The sequence below is a fragment of the Lactuca serriola genome, chromosome 4, assembly GCF_051521515.1.
Source record: "Lactuca serriola cultivar US96UC23 chromosome 4, Lser_US96UC23_V15, whole genome shotgun sequence".
NCBI classification, from domain to species: domain Eukaryota; kingdom Viridiplantae; phylum Streptophyta; class Magnoliopsida; order Asterales; family Asteraceae; genus Lactuca; species Lactuca serriola.
The window spans coordinates 159,787,018-159,812,776 of record NC_136411.1 but is presented as its reverse complement, the minus strand read 5'-3'; the positions used below and the strand labels follow the sequence as shown (position 1 = coordinate 159,812,776).

At 38.5% G+C, this 25,759-nt stretch overlaps 1 pseudogene; it reads right to left on the bottom strand.

The window, feature by feature from the left end:
* Positions 1-14,383: 14,383 nt before the first annotated feature.
* On the bottom strand, positions 14,384-14,935 carry LOC145098955 (secreted RxLR effector protein 161 pseudogene; annotated as a pseudogene).
* Between the last annotated feature and the right edge of the window lie 10,824 nt (positions 14,936-25,759).

Sequence of the window (25,759 nt, the reverse complement as noted above, 5' to 3'; positions counted from 1 at the left end):
AGCATAAACAAAATCGGTCTTTTCTGGCCGTGATTTTGGGGATGTCACAGTTGGTATCAGAGCATTAGTTTAAGCGAACTAGGAATATGGATTTATTTCTAGACTTAAACTTAGAATGCTAAGCGATGATTGTGAGGTGTGAGCACTAGCTTATTTTAGGAATTGTGCCTAAAATGCTTTTATGTGCTAAATACTTGTGCCTGATATGCTGTTAGTTGTTCGGATCTATGGTCTGTTGCCAACCGGATCTGGAAACCTTATGTGTTTAGGATTCTAAACGTACGACTACGATATTAGAACTAGCATATAAACGTTTCGGAGTGATAAGGATGATTTAACCGTCAATCCTAAGTAAAGATCTGGATTCACCTTATTCGGTGTATAGATCAAGATGGCAAGAACCCGTAGTGGAAACGTGAATGCAAATGGGAACGGACACCAACCCCCCGTGATCGAGCAAATACCAGTTGTGGAAGCCGCTGCCGGACCAATAACGATGGCCGGAGTGCAAGCGATGATCCAGGCAATGTTGGATCATCAAATGGAGGAAACTAGACGTTTGCTCCAGCAAAATCGTGAGGAAGCCACTATTCAGATCGAACAGCCCGAGTTGAACGAAGGGCAGACTGAGGAAGGAAACTACAGTGGGACTGTTGGTCAAGTCAACCCACCAATAGTTCGACAAAACAACCAAGATGACAAAGTCAAGAGGAATGGATGCAAGTACAAGGATTTTCTGACTTGCAAGCCATCGACTTTCACTGGAAAGGAGGATCCGATCGGGGTCATGGATTGGATCTCGGAGATGGAGTTAGCCTTCATGACATGCGGTTGCAGAGGGAAGCTACAGACCACATTTGCAGTGCGTCAGTTTCGAGGAAGTGTTGTACGTTGGTGGAATACCTTGGGGAAGACTCTGAGCCCTAATGAGCCCCTGCAACTGACATGGGCAGAATTTTTGGTGCAATTCAAACGAAAGTACTGCTCAGCTCAAAACCTGCTTGAGCTAGAGAACCAGTTTCTAACCCTGAAGAAGGGAAGCATGTCAATCGATGAATACACGAACAACTTCACAGAAAAGATGGAGTTTGCCTTGCGTCTTGTTCCGGATGAGCTGACGAAAATTGACAAGTACGCAAAGGGACTTCCATGGGAGTACGCGGTGCCAGTGCGTCAGGCTCCTACTCTGGAGGCAGCTATCTGGGCTGCCAAGTCTGTGGAAGATATGATTAAGGGAAGAGCTGCCAACAAGATTGAGGTTGGCGAAAAGAGAAAGTTTGAGGAATCTACGAGGCCCAATAAGAAGATCAAGTCTGGTTCAAAGGAGTCTAGCGGAGGAGAAAACAAAGTGAAATGGTGCGAGAAGTGCAAAAAGAATCACTTTGGGAAATGTAGCGAAGAAGTGACTTGCTACAAGTGTGGGAAGACCGGACATTACGCCAACGAGTGCAAAAGGGTGTGTTATGAATGCCGTGAAGAAGGGCATGTTGCTAAGGATTGCCCGAAAAAGAAAGAGGCGGAAAAACCAAACATTCCGCCAAAACCGAAGGCAAGAGCATTCCATATGATCCTAGACGAAGCAGATGACAATGCGAGGATTCAGGAATGACGGCTTGACATCCAAGGATCGAGTTATAATGTAGCCATAGAATCATATGATTTAGCCTGTTAGAGGCATAGTCTAGGGTGAACTTGAACACCTATGTAATCGTTTCAAGAAATAATATGAAACCTTTGTTTTGTTATCTGATGTGTTAAGTTGTTTTTTTTTTCGTGTATGGTGACTTGGAGAGACTGCGGGACAATACTTGAGACGAGTATGAGTAGGTGTGAATGGTAGTAGAGGCCTATACTACCGGAAGCACAGGACTCACACTTGGATCAGGGAAAGTCACAAGGTTACCAAGAAGCTAGTAACTGATTCTGTTTTTTTTCAAGTATGTCATTACCATCGTTTCGATAATGGCTAAAAAGATTGTTAATTTCCGACCCTAGTGGTCGTACCGAATTGAGTCCGACTACGATAAGTATGTTGCGTGGTTCAGGGAAACAAGTTCGATGTAGCATCCGACTTAAACCAAACAATTGAAATCAAAGCGATCAATAGAAGTATCGCGTTCGTTGTTAAAGAAGTTGGTAGCCAGAAACGCTACATGTTAAAGTGTGATTATATCACATTAGAACATGAAGGAATGCATAGTCTATTTTAAAATTTAACTCTAAGAGACCTAAGTCTAAACGTGCATCACATGATGATAGGTCATAATTTGAAGTCTAGCGTGAGGTAGAGAGCAGGTGCACGATCGAGTACTGCTTACAGTCAATGAGTCTAAGAGATAGACTTGAAGGAATATAGAAGTTATAATTATTACCTAGGATGAAGACATGACGTATGGAGTCATTATACGAGCCCTGTTTCGTTGATGATTCCGGGACGTAATCATCCTAAGGGGGAGATAATTGTAACGCCCGCAGATCCGGGCTAGTCAATTTAGAGGCAATAGGGGTCGAAAACGATTTTTCTACAAAAAAAGATTATTTAGAATAAATAATCTTAACCAATTTGTAGAACATGTCACAAGGTTTCCGTACATATAAAGAACGCTGAAATCCGAGTTATAACGAAGAAGTTATGACCCGTCGAAGTTTCGCGTCGGAACCGGCACGGCGCCGGGAAGCGTAAATAGTAAATTTATGATATATAGAGATTTAGCCTTAGCGCTCTAAACAAAAGTCGTAGAATATGTTAAACTAAGAACATCGATAAAAAGAACGCCCAAATCTGACTTCGTATGAAGAAGTTATGATTTTTCGAAGTTTCGGATTAGCGGTGTACAGCCCGAAATTCGAATTTTAGATCGATTGATTTTTAGCCGACACAACCTAAACAAGAATCGAAGATCTCGTTATTAGTAGCGTAACGATAAAAATACAGACGAAAATGGACATCGAATAAAGAAGTTATGAGATTTTAACGGACCAATCCTGTCCTGGCCTGTTAAAAATATAACTTTAAAAATAAAGTCAAAATTAACCAACGGAGTCTAAACGAAAGTTGTAGAGTATGTCTCCACCTACGCGTGGATATAAATAACGTCAAAAACGGAGTTCGTATGAGCGAGTTACAAATTATAGTAGTATATTTACGTATTAAAATAAAGTATAAATCATGTATACGTACACATATATATATATATATATACATATGTATATATCATTAGAAAGGTATCGACGATGCGGTTATTATAAAACTAATGTTGAGTTCTTTCGACATTAGTTTAGTACAAAGATCATTAAATCCATTTAAAATAGTATTATAGAGGGGTGTTTAGTTGTTTATATAACTAAAAGGTCATTAAGTAATTATGGAGGGTAGTTTTTGAAAATTCAATTAGTATAAATAAGAGCCTTGGGCTCTCATATTTCTTGCACCATTCTCTTGCAAGAGTCTTTCTCTCCTTATCCCCCGAGCATTTCGGTCCCTCGTGATTCGACTTCTCTTTCTGTAGTTTTAGTATAGTAAGGTGAGCGCTGAAGCGCTGCACGAATCTTTCTTAGAAAGATTCAACGACGAAGTTCTGCCCCTGCAGAGCCCGACTCCTAGCTAAAATCTCCTTGAAAGTAAGTTATGCTTACCCTATTTTAAATATAGTTTATATTTAAAATTAGTATTGTTATTATAAATTTATAATAAATATTTGAGCTATTATTATGACTTATATAAGTGTCGTTATAATATCTTTTAACTACTCGTGGTACGGGGAATCTGGTTTAAAGGGCCGCATAGGGTTGTTGGATTTCAGAAGTGCTATACGCCAAAATGGTCCTGCCCTCCGGTGTTTTATGTCTGGCCCCTGTCTGTACATAGTAGTTGGAAAGTATTGTTTAAACGCTTATATAATAATAATAATAATAATAATAATAATAATAATAATAATAATAATAATAATAATAATAATAATAATAAGATGCCTCACAGAGACCACGTACACCCAACATCTTTCCGTTTCGTGACAAGAAGATGCCTCTCCGACCTACTCGCGGAAACCCAGGACCAACTCCACCCGAAGTTGACTCCACAGCATTCCAAGCAGCCGTGTCTGCTGCGGTCACCGCAGCTATGGCACAACTCCATCAGGGGAATAATGGAGGAGGCAACGGGCAAGGGGCAGGAAGTTCGAACAACGGGATGAATCAAGGACCTACCAAAACATGTAACTACAAGGACTTCACAAACGCCAAACCACGAACTTTCAACGGCACTGGAGGTGTGATCACTCTGAAGCGATGGATCGAGAAGGTAGAGTCGGTATTCGAGATATGCGATTGCCCCGAGCAGATGAAAGTGAAGTTCGCGGCCTGCACTTTCGTGGACCAAGCACTCACTTGGTGGAACAGACACGTGGAAGCTATGACGCTCCCTGTCGCCAACTCTATCCCCTGGGCAGAAATGAAAGAAATGTTAATGGCTGAGTACTGCCCTCGAGGCGAAATACAAAAGATGGAGCAGGAACTATGGAACCTCACTGTGCAGAATGCGAACATCGATGCCTACATATCAAGATTTAGCGAACTATCTCTGTTGTGCCCGGGTATGATTACATCAGAAGGAAAGAAGATCGAACGATTCATCTGGGGACTGACACCTCCCATTCAGGGGAATGTGATAGCTGCAAACCCTGAAACGTTTGACAGTGCGAAGAGATTGGCAAAGAGGCTATATGATCATAACAACAAGAAGGGCGAGAAGCCAGTAGAGACTGAGAAGAAAAAGGAGGGTGATGGCAGGAGAGGGAAGAACCCCAAGAGGAAGGGGCGTCAGGGCCCCGAGACCTCTAAAAGGCAGCAAACAGTGGCAGTTAACGCTGTCACCGCACCGGTTCCAGCCACACCACATGCTCCAGCCTCAGCTGCTTCAAATGCTTCAAGACCCTACTCCGGTAATCTTCCCAGTTGCAATAAGTGCGGCCTCCACCATCACGGAGAATGCAGGGAACTCCATTGCACCAGTTGCAACCGAAGGGGACACACTGCAAGGTTCTGCAGGACGTACCCTCCTAGGAACCAGAGTCAGGGAAACAACCAGAACAACAACAACAACAACAACAACTACCGCAATAACAACAACACCAATGCCGGCGGCAATAATGCAGGGCCTAGCCACACCTGCTTCGGGTGTGGAAGGACGGGGAATTTCCGCCGAGATTGCCCTAACAACAACTCAAGAAACAGAGGAGCAGGAAGAATGCTGACTATGGGTCAGAGTGATGCAGTCCAGGATCCCGCAGTTGTGACCGATACGTTCCTCCTAAACCACACTTATGCATGCATCTTATTTGATACCGGAGCGGAGCGAAGTTTCGTGAGCGAGAAGTTTAAACATTTATTAAAACAACAACCCCAGAAGCTAAATGAAACATATACGGTGGAAATGGCCAATGGGAAAACCGAATCCACTGAAGAGATCTACACCGGATGTATCCTAACCCTTAACCAGCACGTTTTTCGAATAGACCTAATGCCAGTATCAATTAGGAGTTTCGATGTAATTATCGGCATGGATTGGTTAAGCCCCCACCATGCTGAGATTTTGTGCCGCGAGAAGGCCGTTCGCCTTCGTCTTCCGAATCACGAAACCCTAGTGATTTACAGAGACAAACCCAGTACGAATCTTCGCCTCATCTCGAGCATCAAAGCACAAAAACATCTGCGAAAGAACAATTTGGCGTTCTTGGCTCACATAGTGGACAGGACCAAAGAAGAAACTAACATCCAAGATATTCCGGTAGCGTGTGAATTCCCGGACGTGTTTCCTGAAGATCTTCCAGGAGTACCCCCAGAGAGACAGGTTGAGTTCCGAATCGACCTTGTTCCAGGAGCGACTCCTCTCGCTAAATCACCATATCGGTTGGCTCCTGCTGAAATGCAGGAATTGTCCAGCCAACTCAGTGAGCTTCTGGACAAGGGATTTATCCGACCTAGCTACTCGCCGTGGGGAGCCCCGGTGCTCTTTGTCAAAAAGAAGGACGGATCTTTCAGAATGTGCATCGATTACAGAGAGTTGAATAAACTCACTGTTAAAAACCGCTACCCACTCCCACGAATCGATGATCTATTTGACCAGCTCCAAGGAGCTAGTTATTTCTCCAAAATAGATCTACGGTCTGGATACCACCAACTCAAGGTCCGAGAAGAGGATATTCCCAAAACCGCTTTCCGAACCCGCTATGGACATTATGAATTCGTCGTAATGCCCTTCGGTCTAACAAATGCACCTGCCGCATTTATGGACCTAATGAATCGAATCTGTCGACCGTTCCTTGACAACTTCGTCATTGTATTTATCGATGATATCCTCGTCTATTCTCGAAGCAAAGGGGAGCATGGCCAACATCTCCGACAAGTCCTAGAGACTCTGCGAACGGAAAAGCTTTACGCCAAACTCTCCAAGTGCGAGTTCTGGCTCCGGAGTGTGAATTTCCTAGGCCACGTAATTAGCCAAAACGGAATTCATGTGGATCCCTCTAAGGTCAAAGCGGTGGAAGGATGGGCAACTCCGACTACGCCCACATACATTCGTCAGTTCTTAGGCCTAGCAGGCTATTATAAGAGATTCATCCAAAACTTCTCTAAGATCGCCAAGCCGCTTACCTTGCTTACACAAAAGGGCGTGCCATTCAAGTGGACAGACCGACAAGAGATTGCGTTTCGAACCTTGAAGCAAGCTCTCTGTAGCGCTCTAGTACTATCACTACCTGAAGGAACGAAAGATTTTGTAGTCTACTGTGACGCGTCGAATCAGGGCTTAGGTTGCGTTCTCATGCAACGTGGAGGAGTGATAGCATATGCGTCCCGCCAACTAAAGACGCACGAGGTAAATTACACGACCCATGACCTAGAACTGGGAGCCGTGGTCTTTGCTCTAAAAATTTGGAGGCACTACCTGTACGGTACAAAGTGCACCATCTTCACAGACCACAAGAGCCTCCAGCACATCTTGAATCAGAAGGAGCTGAACATGAGACAGCGAAGATGGGTGGAATTGCTAAACGACTACGAATACGAGATCAAGTACCATCCAGGTAAGGCCAACGTGGTAGCTGATGCATTAAGTCGGAAGGAGTACACTAATCGCCGTACGAAAACGCACTCGATAACCATTCAATCTCATCTGGCCACTCAAATTGCATCAGTCCAGCCGGAGGCTATGAAAGCGGAAAATAGAATTAGCGAGGCATTGCGCGGGATGGAAAAGAACCTAGAGGCAAGAGAGAATGGGGTATACTACTTCATGAACCGTATTTGGGTCCCAAAAATCGGAGGATTTAGGGAGACCGTTATGAAGGAAGCCCACAAGACACGATACTCCATTCATCCTGGATCGGACAAGATGTATTTGGACATTAAACAACACTATTGGTGGCCTAACATGAAGGCGGAAATCGCAACCTATGTTAGTAAGTGCCTTACGTGCGCCAAAGTAAAGGTGGAATACCAGAAACCTTCCGGATTGTTACAGCAACCGGTAATCCCTGAGTGGAAATGGGAGGGGATTTCTATGGACTTCGTGACCAAGCTGCCCAAGACGTCGGATGGACTGGACACCATATGGGTAATAATCGACAGACTGACGAAATCCGCCCATTTCCTACCAATCAAAGAGTCCTACAAGATGGAGAGACTGACGCGTTTGTACCTACGAGAAATCGTAAGGCTCCATGGAGTGCCAAAATCTATCATCTCGGATAGGGACAGTAGATTCACGTCGCGCTTTTGGCAGTCACTCCACAAGGCAATGGGTACTCATCTCGATATGAGCACCGCATATCACCCACAAACGGACGGTCAAAGTGAACGAACCATTCAAACGCTTGAAGAGTGATAGCATATGCGGTGTGACACGGTTAATTTGGAGCTTTGTTTGGAGTTTTTCTCCACGGTATCTTTCACCGGGGGAGTGGATGCTTATCACCTGTCCAACTTCAGTTTCTGTCTTGGGGGAGAGTTTCATCAATGCTCTATGGTGGATCTTGCCTGTCGATTAGGGGTTTATGATCAGCCCTTGGTCTCAACACCCATCTTTCGGGCCTTTTTGGCACAAACCCATATGGTGTTTCCCGAAGGAGTTACGAGTACGGGCTGGTGGAATACTATTGGTAACAAGGTCTATATTCCAAAGTCGGCACAAGAAGGGAGCATTCGATCCCCAACACACCGCCTAATACACCGCCTCATTTCATCCACCATCAATCAACGAAAGGATGATGACAAGGTTTCCAACCTTGACATCTTCTATTTATGGAGCATCATTACACCCGACGTTTTTTGCAACATTCCTTGGTGTCTAGCTTCATATCTCTCGGCGGGTGTGGTCAAGGATCGCAAAACTTCACGAATTAATGGTGGGATGCTTGTCACCCGGTTGGCCAACTCATTCGGGTTGATGAACCGCGGTGCGTGGAATTTCATGACGATGATCCCTACACCTCCCTTCAATCCAATTCTTTTCCGAAGAGCGAGGATTATTGAAGATTATGGTGGTGGCCACTATGCCATCCCGAATGATGATCTGGTTGTTGGTCCCGAAGCACCGGGGAGGATGGTTCGTTCGAGGAGAGAGCGGGATATTGAGGAGGAGCCGCCGGTGATTCTGGTTGAGAATGACGAAGTACCAATGGATTGGTACAATGTGGAGATGAGGCGACTACAGGATCAAATGGCGCGGGGCTTGAATTTTAGCAACCAATCTCATATCCGACTTTTTGAACACTTTAACATTCCACACATAGATGGTGGTAACTTTCCATACATTCCATCATGGGAAGAGGTGATAAATGCAAGACGAAGTGGGGCTGGAGGAAGTGGAGTAGGGCTTGATGATGATGATGAGGAGGATTGATTTTTTTATGCATTTTTATTGAACAATTTTTAATTTTGTGTTTGTTTTTTTTATTTGGTTTGTTTGATGTTTTTAAAACTTGCTTTTGATGTTTAATTGATGTTTGATGCTTTGACAATTTTTTAGAATTGAATTAGGAGTGCTAGCTTCAAAAGGGGTTTAGAGTTATAGAATCAAAGTGAGAAAGAGAGTCAAGAAAAAGGAACGTTAGAGTTAAAGTATTGAGTCCGGTCCTTAGAGATTTTGGCAAGGGAGTCTAGAAGTGAACAGAAAGTATAGAGAGTTTATTGGAAGCTGGATCAGATGCAGAATGCTATTATTTTCATTTAGTGACCAACTCGTCGAGTGCACTAAGCTGACTCGACGAGTCGCCCTTAATTCTCAACAATGCGAAGATTTTCCCGAAGTAACTCGACGAGTCTGTGACCCACACGAGACGAGACACCCAAGGCATGGATACCATGTCTAAAGGCAATTGAAGTTGGAGATGAAAAGGAAGTGATCAACCTATCCACTGCTATCCCAGGGGAGTTTGTTCCAATTCCCTCTTTAGTTTCTTTTTATGTTTTTTTCATACATAATATGCAATGAGGGCATTGCATCAAATAAGTGTGGGGTAGGGGGTTGGTTACATATTAGAAAATTTAGAGTCTTAATTTAGGCTAATTTTAAAATTTTGCATACCATAAGTATTACTTAGGATCTAAATTAGAAAATTTTGGTAAAAGTAAAATTAGGACTCCATGTTAGAGTTGTGTTGATGATTGCATGAAAACCCAAATGTTTAGTTGAGCCTATATACGTTCTAGTGCATTTGTGGCTTCCTTATTCTAGTGAAATCATGGGACAAAAACACGAACCTGCTCAGCCCGAGGGATGCAATATGTTTAGCAGCCTAAACCTGAAATGTATCCAGGAAGATTGTTATCATTAGCCAATAAAGATTGAGATTGAGCGCCCCTGCTTAAGCATGTAGGGATTTGAGTGAAAAAAGAGAGGTACATGTTTAAAAAAAAAAAGAGAATTACAAGAGAAATTGTATGAATTTTGGAGCAATTAAAGTGAAGATCAAAAGATCAAAATTCCAAGAAATCCAAAAAGTTGAAGATACCCGAAAATCAAACAATAAAGGTGGTGAATTCAAAGAGATCAAAGCAAATATCAAAGAAGAGATGAATTCAAAAGAGCTCCATAGTGGTATCGAAAAGTTGTAATTCTAGATTATGTATGCTTGGGTTGCTCAGTTAAAAACACCTTGAGGGTAAGAGGTTTTCTGCGGATGGATTCGGAGGGTTGCATAAAATGAGCATAGTTCGGGATGAGTGGGCAAGTGTTTATGAGGATTGTGAGTATTTAGAGTATGGGAGGTCTTTAGGAAAATTTTTAGACACAAATGCATGCGTTGCGGTCTTGGCATAATGGTTGGGTTATATTGGAGTTGTTATATATGATTCTAATATGTTTAAAATTCAGTTTTGCTTGGGGGCAAGCAAAAGACAAGTGTGGGGTATTTTGATATGTGCATAATTAGTTCATATTAAGTATACATTTTTACTCATTTATTAGCTAAATTATTGCATATTATGGACAAAAGGTACTTAAAAGTGTTAAATTATGTTTTTCAGTCCAAAGATGAAGCTCGAAAGCGAAAGGAAGCGGGAGAAATAGTTAGAAGATCGAGAATGAAATAAAGAAGAAAAACACTAAAAATGGCACCTACTCGGCGAGTCAGATCGACTACTCGGCGAGTCCAATCGAAGAATCGAGAAGATAATGACTCGGGATCCCAGAGAGTTATCACAATACGGGGAATGTGAGAGGGACTCGACGAGTCGATTCGTATATTTAAAGATAATTCCACAGATCGATAGAGGGGAGTTCTGGGACGATTCAGAAGTACCTTGCTGCGATTGAGAAGCCAGAGAAACCCTAGAAGACAACGAAAGGAGCTAGAATTCAATTCCGGAGAGTAATTGAGGCAAAATTTCATCATTCCATTTATTCTTTTGTTTTATCATTATGGTTAAGCAATTTGACTTTGTTTGTTTGCTGTTATTTACTTCAATTATGAGCTAAAACCTTTAGACTTCTGTTTGGGGATACAAAGTTGACAATATGGTTTGATTGATTGGTAGGATTAATTCCAAGTTGGTGAATCTTTGTTATTTTAGCTTGCTAAAGAACCTTGTGTGTGAATAATAATTAATTTTATGTTAATAGGAAGATAATTGATTAGCATGAACATCTATTGATTATTGACCTCATATGCTATGTGATCACTATGTTATATGTCTAGGATTAATGAATATGAAACTAGAATTAATAAGAAAATTGAGTAAATTCATGTGCAAGCTTGTAAGATGACCATCAAACAAGGAGTTAATTAAAAGAATAAATTAGTTAACTATTGCAAGTCTAACTTAACCCGAATAATTAATCTAGTGAATATAATTAAATTAGACAATTGGCCACTGTTTAAGTTAGTTTTTTTGCTAAGGATTAGGGTAGTGAATACGAATCTAATCACTTGAATCGGTAACTAACGAAAGAATTAATCCATTGCACCATTACCTTGAAATCAACCATAGAGTTAACCAAGTTGAACTAAACGGAAGTTCCTTTCCAATTATTGAATCTAGTTAAGTCGTTATTTTCTAGTCTTAAATTAGTAATAGTTAGTAAGTTTCTAGTCTTGTAAAACTAGAGAAAACCCCTACTTCTTAATTAACTTAGATAAAATTAGTTTTTAATTTAATTTGCCGTTCCCTGTGATCGATACCCTACTTATTTAGCTATACCACAATTGATAGGTTCACTGCCTTTTGTGTGTTATTTGATAATTAAAAGTAGGTTTAAAACTAAGTGAGTTTACACACATCAATAGGTATAATTTCTTCCTTCGATTTCAAAGTTGCTTCATAAGGTGAAATTACATTTTTATTCAACATGTTGGCTTTTTATAAATCGATGTTAAATTCTTGATGCATAAAGTCTAATGACATTTTGATAATATTAACATTTTCAATCCTGCAGATCGTATATTTGACAAAATGTCATGTGATATTCATGTCAATTTTAAGTGATCTTGTATGTAGACATTTGTTATTCTCTTGACCCATTCTATTCCTTAATGCCAAGAATACACAACATATATATTATTTATATTGGTAGTACGATTATGGATGGTTGCTGAGGGAGAGAAAACTTTATAGTTCTTGTTTATTAGTTGAAATATGTTAATACAATATTATAATCTCATCGATGGTTGTTTTGTGTTAGAAAGGTAGAAGTTCATCAATTGAAGTACTGATATAAGCTAATTTAATGGAAACTATATGTACTTGATGAAGTACTGATAGAAGCTAATTTAATGGAAACTATATGTACTCCAAGAGCTTTAGTTTACTTACTTTAATTTAGATTGTGAAATCCAGAGCATCATTGATACGTGAGTTAAGGAACATTTCTAACTCACATGCAAGGGATGAAGATGGGCCAAAAAACCATTTTCTAAATATAATTAAGCATAAATTCTTTTCAAGAAGAGGATCTTTGAGTGTCATCTAGTACTCGATCAAAATCAATACCAACTAAGATATCTACAAGTGATTAACGAGGTTCCAATTGTAGACAAATATGCCATCCAAGAGGAAAAACAAATTGAGGCGAAACACAAAGACTAGCATGAGCCTTCCTAAATGTTGCAGAACCTAATGGTGAAGAAAGCTAGTTGAAGGAAGACACCTCAAAAAACATTGATGATATGACTGAGAACAAAGAGGATGCGTCATTCAGTGATATAGAGAAGGACGGAGAGCGGTTTCAATCGAGCCGAAGTTCAAGTGATCAGCCAAGGACTGTGACACTAGCATATAATTATATTGATGTTAATTATATTTATCTGGCATGATGTTATATCATCTTTTCCAGTGTATTCTTAATGAATTACTTGTGTTAAGATGACATCGTGAATATCTAATATTTACAGTTTTTGGAAATTTTAATTTATATATAGATCTCAGTTTTTCACATTTATATAAGCATTGTTGGCAATATGCACACACAATGAGTGAACCATCTATTTTTTGTTATTCATGCATGTAAAGATGCGATGAAGAAATTTTTGAAACAATAATGTATGACAATGTCGTGAATAGCTGCTCAAAAGTAAAAGAAAACATTTATACACTAAAAATTACAAGATAACTAACTGATAACTGATTACAAACTGTCAAATATGTTATATATGTAGTTCATAGATAATCGACCATGATTTATATCATTTGAATTGGCAATTTGCTTCTAATTAACATTGTAATGAATTTCAGAATACTAAATACTATGTTGCAAATAACCCTACATGTAGAATCGATTTTTTTTAAAATTAGCCTATATGAAAAGGTCTATATATCTGTGATGTGAATCAAAGTTTAAGGTAGCTTTTTGTCAAACATATGGAGTGCACCAATGAATAAATAAATTTCTTTGAGTTGGTATGTGTACATACCGAAAAACATACAAGCTCTACTACAATATAATATGTCAGGTAGTCGCAAGAATTTTGGTTACATGGTTTTGTAAATGAAAGAAATATTTTGTAGTAACAGAGAGAGTAGATGACATATGTACGGTATATTATAAAATTGCAATGTGATTTTAAGTCCTTACAGATAAAAACTAAAATATAATTTGATTATAAGTCCTTATCTCAACAAAGAATAATTAAATTATACTGTAATTTGATTTTCAGGAAGAAAGGCACCAATCGTAGTGGTTTTAATCATATTAAATAGCAGTAAAGATAGTTTAGATTTTGGGAAAGCATTCGTTTGAATTGCAGTAGAGTGGAAAGAGTAGCAACGTCATCTTCCGACAGTTTTAGAGATTTTTAATGAATTTAATTAGGAGAAGTGGCAGTCCATCGGTGAATTTAATTTAGCTAAAAACGACGTTGTTTTGAATGTTCTACATGTTGGGGTTGAAACAAACTTTTATTCAGAACTAGAACAAAAGGAGGAGCTTACTAGCTCAATTACAAGAAAAGAAAAACAACACTCTATTGCAAATACTCACTCTATCACTCTCTGTTTTTGTGGTGCTCTACAACTGAAGTTAGAGCTCTTATTTATAGGTAAGCTAGTCTACCGTAACTACTATTACCATTTAACGTGTTCATCATGTGAAATGAAGAAGCTGCCAATTCTAGTTGTTATTGTCAACAAAGGAGGGTGGTGCAGCTACTCATGGCAGGTTCACACCCTAGTCACACAAGTCAAGTTTATACTCACATTCTCTCCCTTAAACCGAACTTGGCTCAAGATTCGTCACTCCGATCATGTTTCGCATTTCACCATGTTTCACGTATGCTAAAGCCTTTGTAAAGATGTCCGCTCGTTGATCCTTCGAGTTGACATATTCCACTATAATTTGCCCAGGTTCAACACATTCTCGTATGAAGTGATAACGAATGTCAATGTGTTTGCTTCAACCATGAAACACGGGATTTTTCATCAATGCAATTGCTGACTTGTTATCAACATATAAGGTGATAGGCATGATATGATGTCCCGTGAGCTCCTTCACGAGATTAGCAAGCCAAATGGCTTGACATGCTGCTGTTGTAGCTGCCATGAACCCGGCTTCACATGTGGACAAAGCAACAGTCTTTTGCTTTTGGGATTGCCAAGTTATCACGTTCCTTCTTAGATAGAAAATCATTCCACTTGTTCTCTTGCTATCAACAGGGTCACCTCCAAGATCACTATCGGTAAAACCTACCAAATCTTCAATTTCACGACCTCTTCCATAGTTGATTCCATAATCAACGGTTCCTTTCACATACCGTAAGATGTGTTTCACAACTTGGAAATGCAAAATGGTCGGTTCCTCCATGAAACGACTTGCAATTCCAACTGAAAATGACAAGTCCGGTCGAGTGTGAGTCAAGTACCTCAAACAGCCTACCACTCGCCTATATTCAGTTGGATCAACTTTTTCGCCATCTTCATCCTTCTTAACCTTCAACTTAGGTTCCATTGGTGACGTTGTCGAATTGCAATCCAGCAACCCAAATTGCTCTAAAATCTTCTTTGCATAAGCCGTTTGTCACAAAGATATTCCCCACTTCTTTTGCGAAACTTCGATTCCAAGGTAGTAAGAAAGTAATCCCAAGTCACTCATTTCGAATTCTTTCTTCATTTGTTCTTTGAATTCGACAATGTCGTTAGTGTTCGACCCGGTAATGATCAAGTCATCAACATAGACACCAACAATAAGAATTTTGTCTTTTGAGTTCCTTTTGTAAACAGCTGGGTCTTGTGAACTTTTTGTAAAACCAAGCCTTTTTAAGCTTTTATCCAAATGAATGTTCCAAGCTCGAGGAGCTTGTCGTAGACCATAAAGAGCTTTATAAAGCTTGAACACCTTGTGACTGTTTGCTCTATCAACATATCCTTCTGGTTGGGCGACATAAACCTCCTCTTTGAGATTTCCATTGAGAAAAGTCGACTTGACATCGAGATGGTGGACAACCCACCCATGTTGAGTTGCTAAGGCAAGAATGAGCCTTACGGTTTCAAATCGTGCTACCGGTGCAAAAACTTCATCAAAGTCGACTCCTTCCTTTTGTACAAATCCTTTTGCTACAAGTCAAGCTTTATGTTTCACCACTTTTCCCAAGTTGTCTTTCTTCACTTTAAACACCCATTTCAAACCGATTGCTTTGTGTCCGGGTGGCAAATTGGTAAGTTGCCATGTCTTGTTCTTCTCGATTGCATCCAACTTTGTTTGCATAGCCTCCTGCCATGCTATAGAGGTTACTGCCTCTTTAAACTTCAAGGGTTGATCTGCTGCAATCATCAACAATCCTCTGGGTTCAAGGAACACATTTTCGCCTTCAGAATAGATATCGGTTAATGGACATAATCCCCTTGGCCCAATCTCACTAGAAGGGCTTTCCATATGGGGCGACGTTGAAGAAAACAGGGCTGAGACAGGAGTTTGTGGGGCTGGTTCAGACTCGTCAAATTCAGCATATGGTTGTCCAACTTGGATAGCATCGATTCCTGGACTGTTTGGTTGTTCCAGGTTGATTTCGGGGGTCATTTTAAGGTGTTTCGAGGTGTATATGGGGTTGTGGTTCAATTATGGTAAAGGTCTTAGGAGTCGCCATCTCTTCTTCTTTGTTTTTGTACCAATTCCATTCTTCTTTTTCGTCAAAAACAACATCTTGACTAACTGGCAACTTTAGGTCTTGCGGATCAAACAAACGGTTGCCTTTAGTTCCATCTTCCATACCTAAAAACACCATCTTTTTAATTCGATCATCAAGCTTCTTCAAGTGACCACCTACAAGTTTAGCAAAAGCAACACAACCAAAAACTTTTAGATTTTCAAGGTTAGGCTTTTTGCCAAACCATGTTTCATAAGGCGTCTTGTCGGGAAGTGCTTTTGTTGGCAGGCGGTTGAGAAGATAAACTGCATGTCTAACCGCTTCTCCCCAAAACTCTCCTGGAACATTTCTACCTTTGAGCAGACTTCTTGCCATGTCCATAATGATCCGATTTCGCCTTTCTACAACTCCGTTCTGTTGAGGAGAATATGGTGTCGTAAGATGCCTTTGAATACCATTTTCTTCACAAAATGATGAGAATTCTTTTGAAGTGAACTCTCCCCCTCGGTCCGTTCGAAGTGTCTTTATTTGATAACCCGAACTCTTTTCAACCATCAACTTGAACCGTTTGAAAGCGCTCAAGGCTTGAGACTTCTCCGATAGCATGTAAACCCACATCCACCGGCTAAAATCGTCTACTAAAAGGAGAAAATATTTACTCCCTCTAATAGACGTAGGTGTGATCGGACCACATAAGTCCATATGAACAAGTTGTAGAGGTTTTTGAGCCTGAAAAACTGTGTGATCCAGGAAAGGAATTCGGGTTTGTTTGGAAAGAACGCACCCTTCACATACTTGGTTTGGGTGCTCAATCTTTGGGACTCCGATTGCCGTATCCTTTTCGGACAACTTCTTTAAGGCGAGAAAGTTAACATGACCGAGTCTAGAATGCCATATCCAAGCTGGTTCGTCTTTTATTGCTAAAAGACAAGTTGGTCTACCGGTCCTTAAAGGAGTTTTATATAACCGGTTTGGGGATCGTTTAACTCTCAAAAGTAGAGTTTTGTTTTTGTCAAACAATGTCAGATCCGACCCAACCATTATGACCCGACTCCCTTCCTCCGTCATTTGTCCAAGACTAATAATATTGTTTTTTAGACTTGGAATGAAATATACCTCATTAAGGAGTCTTTGGTCGCCATTTTTGCTATCGAATAAAATTGACCATTTTCCCAATATAGCGACAGTCGAACCATCCCCAAATTTCACGTGACCCGTAACGTGCTCATCTAGTTTGCGAAACTTTGAGCTGTCTCCAGTCATGTGATTGCTAGCACCGTTGTCGAGATACCATACCTCAGACTTGACTCGACTTTCTCCCGATGCAAGAAGATTAACACAAATCTTCTCTCTTAGAGACACCTTTTTGTGTGCATATTCTTGTGCGCCTGCCATCATCAAAATAGGCTCTTCTTCGTTGGCTTGAGTGAGGTTTGCCTCCTCACCTCGATTCTTGTTTGGACACTCTGAAGCATAATGACCAAATTGTTCACAAGTAAAGCATTTGATTTTACTTTTATCCTTTCGAGAAGGATTATGGTCATTCCAATTTGTATTGTACTCGCGACCACCTCCTTGGCCACGTCCACGACCTCGGCCTCGTCCCCGACCTCGGTTACCATGTCCTCCTCGTCCTCTTGAAGTGTATGACGAGTTTCTCTCGACAGTTTGCTTCGAACGAGATTCCCACTCGGCATGTGTAAGCAATAGAGAAGGTCCTCCTTCTTTTTCTCCATAACTTCGAAGTCTCTCTTCATGGGTCTTTAGACGACCCACAACTTCTTCCATCGTCATATTCTTCAAATCTTCGAATTTCTCGATAGATGTTACGATTTGTATAAATCGTATCGGTACGGCTCGCAGAAAATTCTTCACAACCGTAATTTCTTCAATCTTTTCACCTAGAGATCGAATACCGGTTACGATAGTATTCAATCTCATGGAAAAATCATCTACCGATTCACTGTCTTGCATCCGGATCACCTCGAAGTCAATTCTCAAGGTTTGAGCCTTAGCCTCCTTGACCCGATCGGCTCCCATGTGCATCATCTTAAGCGTTTCCCATGCTTCTTTAGCTGTGTCCTTCTCAGCTAACATCAGAAGTACGTCCTCTGGAATTGCTTGATAAATAGCCGCAAGAGCCATCCGATCTTTACGTTCGTCCGTTTCTGCATTTTTAATTACATCCCATACTCATTGTGCTTGTAAATTCACTCGCATTTTTATGGCCCACACCGCGTAGTTCATCTTCGTGAGCATTGGCTAGTGTAACGTAACACTACCATCTTTCTCGGTCCTTTGAAAACTTTCAACTTCGGCTTGAGAAGATGACGAAGTTGGTGTAGTCATTTTTGGCATATACTTGGGCATACACGACTATGAATTTTTTTTAAGTACAGGGACCAATATGAACTTTTCAAAAATTCAGGGGGCAAATAGAACTTTTACAGAAGTAAAACAGCGGCTAAAATGAAATTTTTCTGAAAAACGGGACCAAAAATGCATTTTTTCTGAAAAACAGGGGCTAAATTGCACTTTTCGGAAGAACAAGGGCTAAACTGCAATTTTCAGAACTTTGGACAGCTTCTGACGTCACTGCTACAGTACCTGCTACAGTACCGATACAGTGTCGTCTTCTCCGGCGAACCCTGGTTTTTCCGGCCAACTTTCCGACGAATTTTGACCAACTTTGACCGGCGATTTGGAAGCCTTCCGGTGGTCAAAAAATTCAAAAAAATATATTTTCGGAATCCTCGGAACGAGTCCTTTCCAACGGTGTACTCAGAAATTGTTTTTGAGACAAAAAAATTTCGACCAAAAAACAGAGAATGCTCCCCCGAAGCTTAACCAAGCTCTGATACCACTTGTTGGGGTTGAAACAAACTTTTATTCAGAACTAGAACAAAAGGAGGAGCTTACTAGCTCAATAAAGAAAAACAACCCTCTATTGCAAATACTCACTCTATCACTCTCTGTTTTTGTGGTGCTCTACAACTGAAGTTAGAGCTCTTATTTATAGGTAAGCTAGTCTACCGTAACTACTATTACCATTTAATGTGTTCATCATGTGAAATGAAGAAGCTGCCAATTCTAGTTGTTATTGTCAACAAAGGAGGGTGTTGCAGCTACTCATGGCAGGTTCACAACCTAGTCACACAAGTCAGGTTTACACTCACACTACACCTAATACTACATACCTAACAGTCTCATATTCCCTATCCCCTATATATATATATATATATATATATATATATATATATATATATATATATATATATATATATATAACTTAGGCCTCATTAAATCATATCCGAAAGGTACAATATACAATATAATGATTTTGTAAAATCTTTATGGTAGTTTTCTTTCAAGTCAGCTGATACATACAATGAGCGGTGGCAAAATGTTTGGATCTTCCCCGCATTCTGTGAAGTTTTATCATTCTCTCTTCTCTGCATCATTTGTGCTCTTTGGGCGCCATCTCAATACTCAATGCAGTAAGTGAATTCACCAAACTCTCAATATTATATTTCGTATATTGTTTTGTTTTTTTTTTCAAAAACGTTCCGTTTTAACATATAGACTTCGTCATATTGGATATATTCTATTGCACATAAGATTGTAATCAATAATTATCTTTCACTATTCAATTAAATGTTTTGATGCAGTTAGGGTTAAATTATGAAAAAGAAACATGTTTTATTTATTTACGCATTATAACATCCAACTTTCATTATTTTCTATAAGAGAATTATACATTTATTTGTTTCTCTTACTACTGCATTTTACTCCAAAAAATCTACCTAATTATTGCATTCAAATTTCATTGTAATAATTATAGAAATGAAATATATTTGGATAAATTTGCTATATATATATATATATATATATATATATATATATATATATATATATATATATTGAATGTATAGTCTTTTTGTAGTGACCCGGTTATGATGACGAATGTGGAAATGTAAAGATTAAGTAAATCAATCAACCACGAAGAACAAAAGGAGTAAATAATTCATTTAAACTCTCATTAATCTAGTAAGCTATTACAAAAATGGATTATGTAATAATTCTCTCACTAGACTAATCTCACAAATGGTTTTTACATTAAATGGGAGCCACTCACTTCCTATTTATAGGAAAGGCTAAACCCATTACACATCCAAAGACGGTAAGCCACATCCAAGGAGAACTTTATACCCTAACATTATCTCCCTCAAAGCTAGGATTGGATGTCCCGACTTCAAAATCCAGACGAGCTCCAGATGATCAATACCAACTCCCCCTTGAAGTAACACCGCTCTTCAAACCCACTTTTAAAAATAATATCCAATAATCTTCGAATACCCATTTTAATTTTCTCTGCTTTTAATAATCAACAAATGATTATAAAACCCACAACGGTATGAGAAACGCTCAAGGAATAAACCATACGAAACTCCCTCTCAACGTGTGATAAAAATGAAACCACGAAAATCTTTCACGAAAAACAATCACGGAAAGTCAAGGAAAATATCTTCAAAAGTTGTGAAGATTTCGACTTTTGGGTGAAAGTTGCAAAAAAATCGAAAATTAGATAAAAACTGTCATTTTCACAAATTCTACAGGGACCCGTTGCAAATATTATGCCTTCAGCTACCCAGTTCACTCCAAATGTGAAAGTACTCCCTAATATCGAAGCTGGGTAGAAACTATCAGTTTCACAAATTCTTCAGGGACTAAAATTCAAAATCTTTTTCCAGTTTACAAAAATAGTGAAATCAATCCTCTTATCCAAAACTGGGTATAAACTGTCAAAATACAAAAGATGACGGACCAGATGCAAAAAACGAGTGTTCTTCTTCCCCAATTGCTCCTGATGGGAACAAACGATATCACCAGTCGAAAATTGAGTTCGTCTCCAAGCAAGTTGCTTTCGACTATGTGGCTTTCGACTCTTCATCCACAATCAGTCCTGATACGAACTGGCATCATTAGTCGAAACCCACTCGACGCCAAGCAATACCGTCGAAATTGACACCAAACGATCACAGGTACCAGTCGAAATCGACTCCATATGCTTTCAATTCTTGCAATATGATTCAACCTGTGTGGCGTTCGACTATTAGCCCAAAAATCATTCGTCTCTATATGCTTTTGACTTTTGATGTCAAGCAACAAGCTACATATTTTCGATTCCAAGTCTTTCGACTCCAAGTAAGTCCAAATCACTTTCGAATTATAAGCTTGGCTTTCGATTCCATTTTCCATTCGATACACACGTTATCTACTTTTGATTGATAAACCAGATTCCGATCACTCATCAACTTCATGCCATTGAAATTGAATTTTCAACATCGATACTCGACATCCAAACAAACCCATTTGATATCAAATAAAAATCAACTTCAATTTTCGTTTCCGAATGTGAACTCAAACATCAAATTTCAAAATGGATTTCAATTTCATATGTGAAACTCGAATTGAATACCTATTTTCCAGTCAACATAGAATTCCATTTACCATTCCGACTCAAACAAACAACCGGTAACCTTCTAATTCCAAAATCATCTTACCATTTGAAAGACCAGAATAACGAATGAACAAAAACTTCGATCAGATGACGAGATAATCAGCAACGAGACCCAATCACAAGTCAAATTTTGACTTTCTAAATCTTTCATCCTTCCGATTTCGAATTGATGGAATATACGTCTTGGACTCATTAGTGATGATGAACAGTAACGAATTTTAATTTGGGCTCGAATCGATTAACAGTAGATCACAATCTGATTGAGACATAGACTCATATAGTCATATGAGATAATGAACAGTGTCCGAATTTGGGCTTAAAATTGGATGAAAATAACAAAAGATCAATAGATCAACAACAATTTCGCTCGAATTTTATGGATCATAAAAGATAATGTGATAGAAATTTTGGAATTCAAGCAAACCTTGATCGTTCATCGTCGGATCTTCAAAAATACGGTATCAATCTCAATAAGAATTTTTCAGAATCCATTTGAAAATTTGGGAAACCTCCTTGAAAATCCATTTTTCCATTTGTAATACATGAATCGAACGTGAAAGATCTAGGTTCCTTGGTTGAATTAAGAAATTTCCAATTTGCACATTATACCACCCATGATGCACATTGTACCATCCATGAAACCTCTTCTCATTCTCCAAGATCTAACTTCATCAACATGTTGAATTTGAGAATTTTCAACAATTTTGGGTTTGGAATTCGATTCCATAACAGAATTTGATGATTTTTGCTTTGGAAACCAAATTTTATTCATTGATTTCGGCGTCAAAACGACAATTGAAGAATTATGTTTAGAAACCCAAATTTTCTTGATTTTGATCTTCTTTTTCTTTTTTTTTTCTTCTTCTTCATCTTTTTGGATTTTGAAGTTTTGAATTCAAGAACAACTTCATTCTTCACAACTTGAACATGGCAACTTTGAATCAAATTCTTTGGAGATTGATACATTTGAACATCTTGGATTGAAGGCTTTCTATAAGACACCATTCCTTTAAACGAATCACAAGAATACAAACAATCATCGCTTTGAACTCTAACTGAGGCAAAAACTTTCACAACTTCATGAGAATCACATTGAACTCCCTTGTCTTCAACTTCAATTTTCGTTTCCAAATGTGAACTCAAACATCAAATTCCAAAATGGATTTCAATTTCATATGTGAAACTCGAATTGAATACCTATTTTCCAGTCAACATAGAATTCCATTTACCATTCCGACTCAAAAAAACACCGGTAACCTTCTAATTCCAAAATCATCTTACCATTTGAAAGACCAGAATAACGAATGAACAAAAACTTCGATCTGATGACAAGATAATCAGCAATGAGACCCAATCACAAGTCAAATTTTGACTTTCTAAATCTTTCATCCTTCCGATTTCGAATTGATGGAATATATGTCTTGGACTCATTAATGATGATGAACAGTAACGAATTTTAATTTGGGCTCGAATCGATTAACAGTAGATCACAATCTGATTGAGACTTAGACTCATATAGTCATATGAGATAATGAACATTGTCCGAATTTGGGCTTAAAATTGGATGAAAATAACAAAAGATCAATAGATCAACAACAATTTCGCTCGAATTTTATGGATCATAAAAGAAAATGTGATAGAAATTTTGGAATTCAAGCAAACCTTGATCGTTCATCGTCGGATCTTCAAAAATACGGTATCAATCTCAACAAGAATTTTTCAGAATCCATTTGAAAATTTGGGAAACCTCCTTGAAAATCCATTTTTCCATTTGTAATACATGAATCGAACGTGAAAGATCTAGGTTCCTTGGTTGAATTAAGAAATTTCCAATTTGCACATTATACCACCCATGATGCACATTGTACCATCCATGAAACCTCTTCTCATTCTCCAAGATCTAACTTCATCATCATGTTGAATTTGAGAATTTTCAACAATTTTGGGTTTGGAATTCGATTCCATAACAGAATTTGATGATTTTTGCTTTGGAAACCAAATTTTATTCATTGATTTCGGCGTCAAAACGACAATTGAAGAATTATGTTTAGAAACCCAAATTTTCTTGATTTTGATCTTCTTTTTCTTTTTTTTTTCTTCTTCTTCATCTTTTTGGATTTTGAAGTTTTGAATTCAAGAACAACTTCATTCTTCACAACTTGAACATGGCAACTTTGAATCAAATTCTTTGGAGATTGATACATTTGAACATCTTGGATTGAAGGCTTTCTATAAGACACCATTCCTTTAAACGAATCACAAGAATACAAACAATCATCGCTTTGAACTCTAACTGAGGCAAAAACTTTCACAACTTCATGAGAATCACATTGAACTCCCTTGTCTTCAACTTCAATTTTCGTTTCCAAATGTGAACTCAAACATCAAATTCCAAAATGGATTTCAATTTCATATGTGAAACTCGAATTGAATACCTATTTTCCAGTCAACATAGAATTCCATTTACCATTCCGACTCAAAAAAACACCGGTAACCTTCTAATTCCAAAATCATCTTACCATTTGAAAGACCAGAATAACGAATGAACAAAAACTTCGATCTGATGACAAGATAATCAGCAATGAGACCCAATCACAAGTCAAATTTTGACTTTCTAAATCTTTCATCCTTCCGATTTCGAATTGATGGAATATATGTCTTGGACTCATTAATGATGATGAACAGTAACGAATTTTAATTTGGGCTCGAATCGATTAACAGTAGATCACAATCTGATTGAGACTTAGACTCATATAGTCATATGAGATAATGAACATTGTCCGAATTTGGGCTTAAAATTGGATGAAAATAACAAAAGATCAATAGATCAACAACAATTTCGCTCGAATTTTATGGATCATAAAAGAAAATGTGATAGAAATTTTGGAATTCAAGCAAACCTTGATCGTTCATCGTCGGATCTTCAAAAATACGGTATCAATCTCAACAAGAATTTTTCAGAATCCATTTGAAAATTTGGGAAACCTCCTTGAAAATCCATTTTTCCATTTGTAATACATGAATCGAACGTGAAAGATCTAGGTTCCTTGGTTGAATTAAGAAATTTCCAATTTGCACATTATACCACCCATGATGCACATTGTACCATCCATGAAACCTCTTCTCATTCTCCAAGATCTAACTTCATCATCATGTTGAATTTGAGAATTTTCAACAATTTTGGGTTTGGAATTCGATTCCATAACAGAATTTGATGATTTTTGCTTTGGAAACCAAATTTTATTCATTGATTTCGGCATCAAAACGACAATTGAAGAATTATGTTTAGAAACCCAAATTTTCTTGATTTTGATCTTCTTTTTCTTTTTTTTTCTTCTTCTTCATCTTTTTGGATTTTGAAGTTTTGAATTCAAGAACAACTTCATTCTTCACAACTTGAACTTGGCAACTTTGAATCAAATTCTTTGGAGATTGATACATTTGAACATCTTGGATTGAAGGCTTTCTATAAGGCACCATTCCTTTAAACGAATCACAAGAATACAAACAATCATCGCTTTGAACTCTAACTGAGGCAAAAACTTTCACAACTTCATGAGAATCACATTGAACTCCCTTGTCTTCAACTTCAATTTTCGTTTCCGAATGTGAACTCAAACATCAAATTTCAAAATGGATTTCAATTTCATATGTGAAACTCGAATTGAATACCTATTTTCCAGTCAACATAGAATTCCATTTACCATTCCGACTCAAACAAACAACCGGTAACCTTCTAATTCCAAAATCATCTTACCAATTGAAAGACCAGAATAACGAATGAACAAAAACTTCGATCAGATGACGAGATAATCAGCAACGAGACCCAATCACAAGTCAAATTTTGACTTTCTAAATCTTTCATCCTTCCGATTTCGAATTGATGGAATATATGTCTTGGACTCATTAATGATGATGAACAGTAACGAATTTTAATTTGGGCTCGAATCGATTAACAGTAGATCACAATCTGATTGAGACTTAGACTCATATAGTCATATGAGATAATGAACATTGTCCGAATTTGGGCTTAAAATTGGATGAAAATAACAAAAGATCAATAGATCAACAACAATTTCGCTCGAATTTTATGGATCATAAAAGAAAATGTGATAGAAATTTTGGAATTCAAGCAAACCTTGATCGTTCATCGTCGGATCTTCAAAAA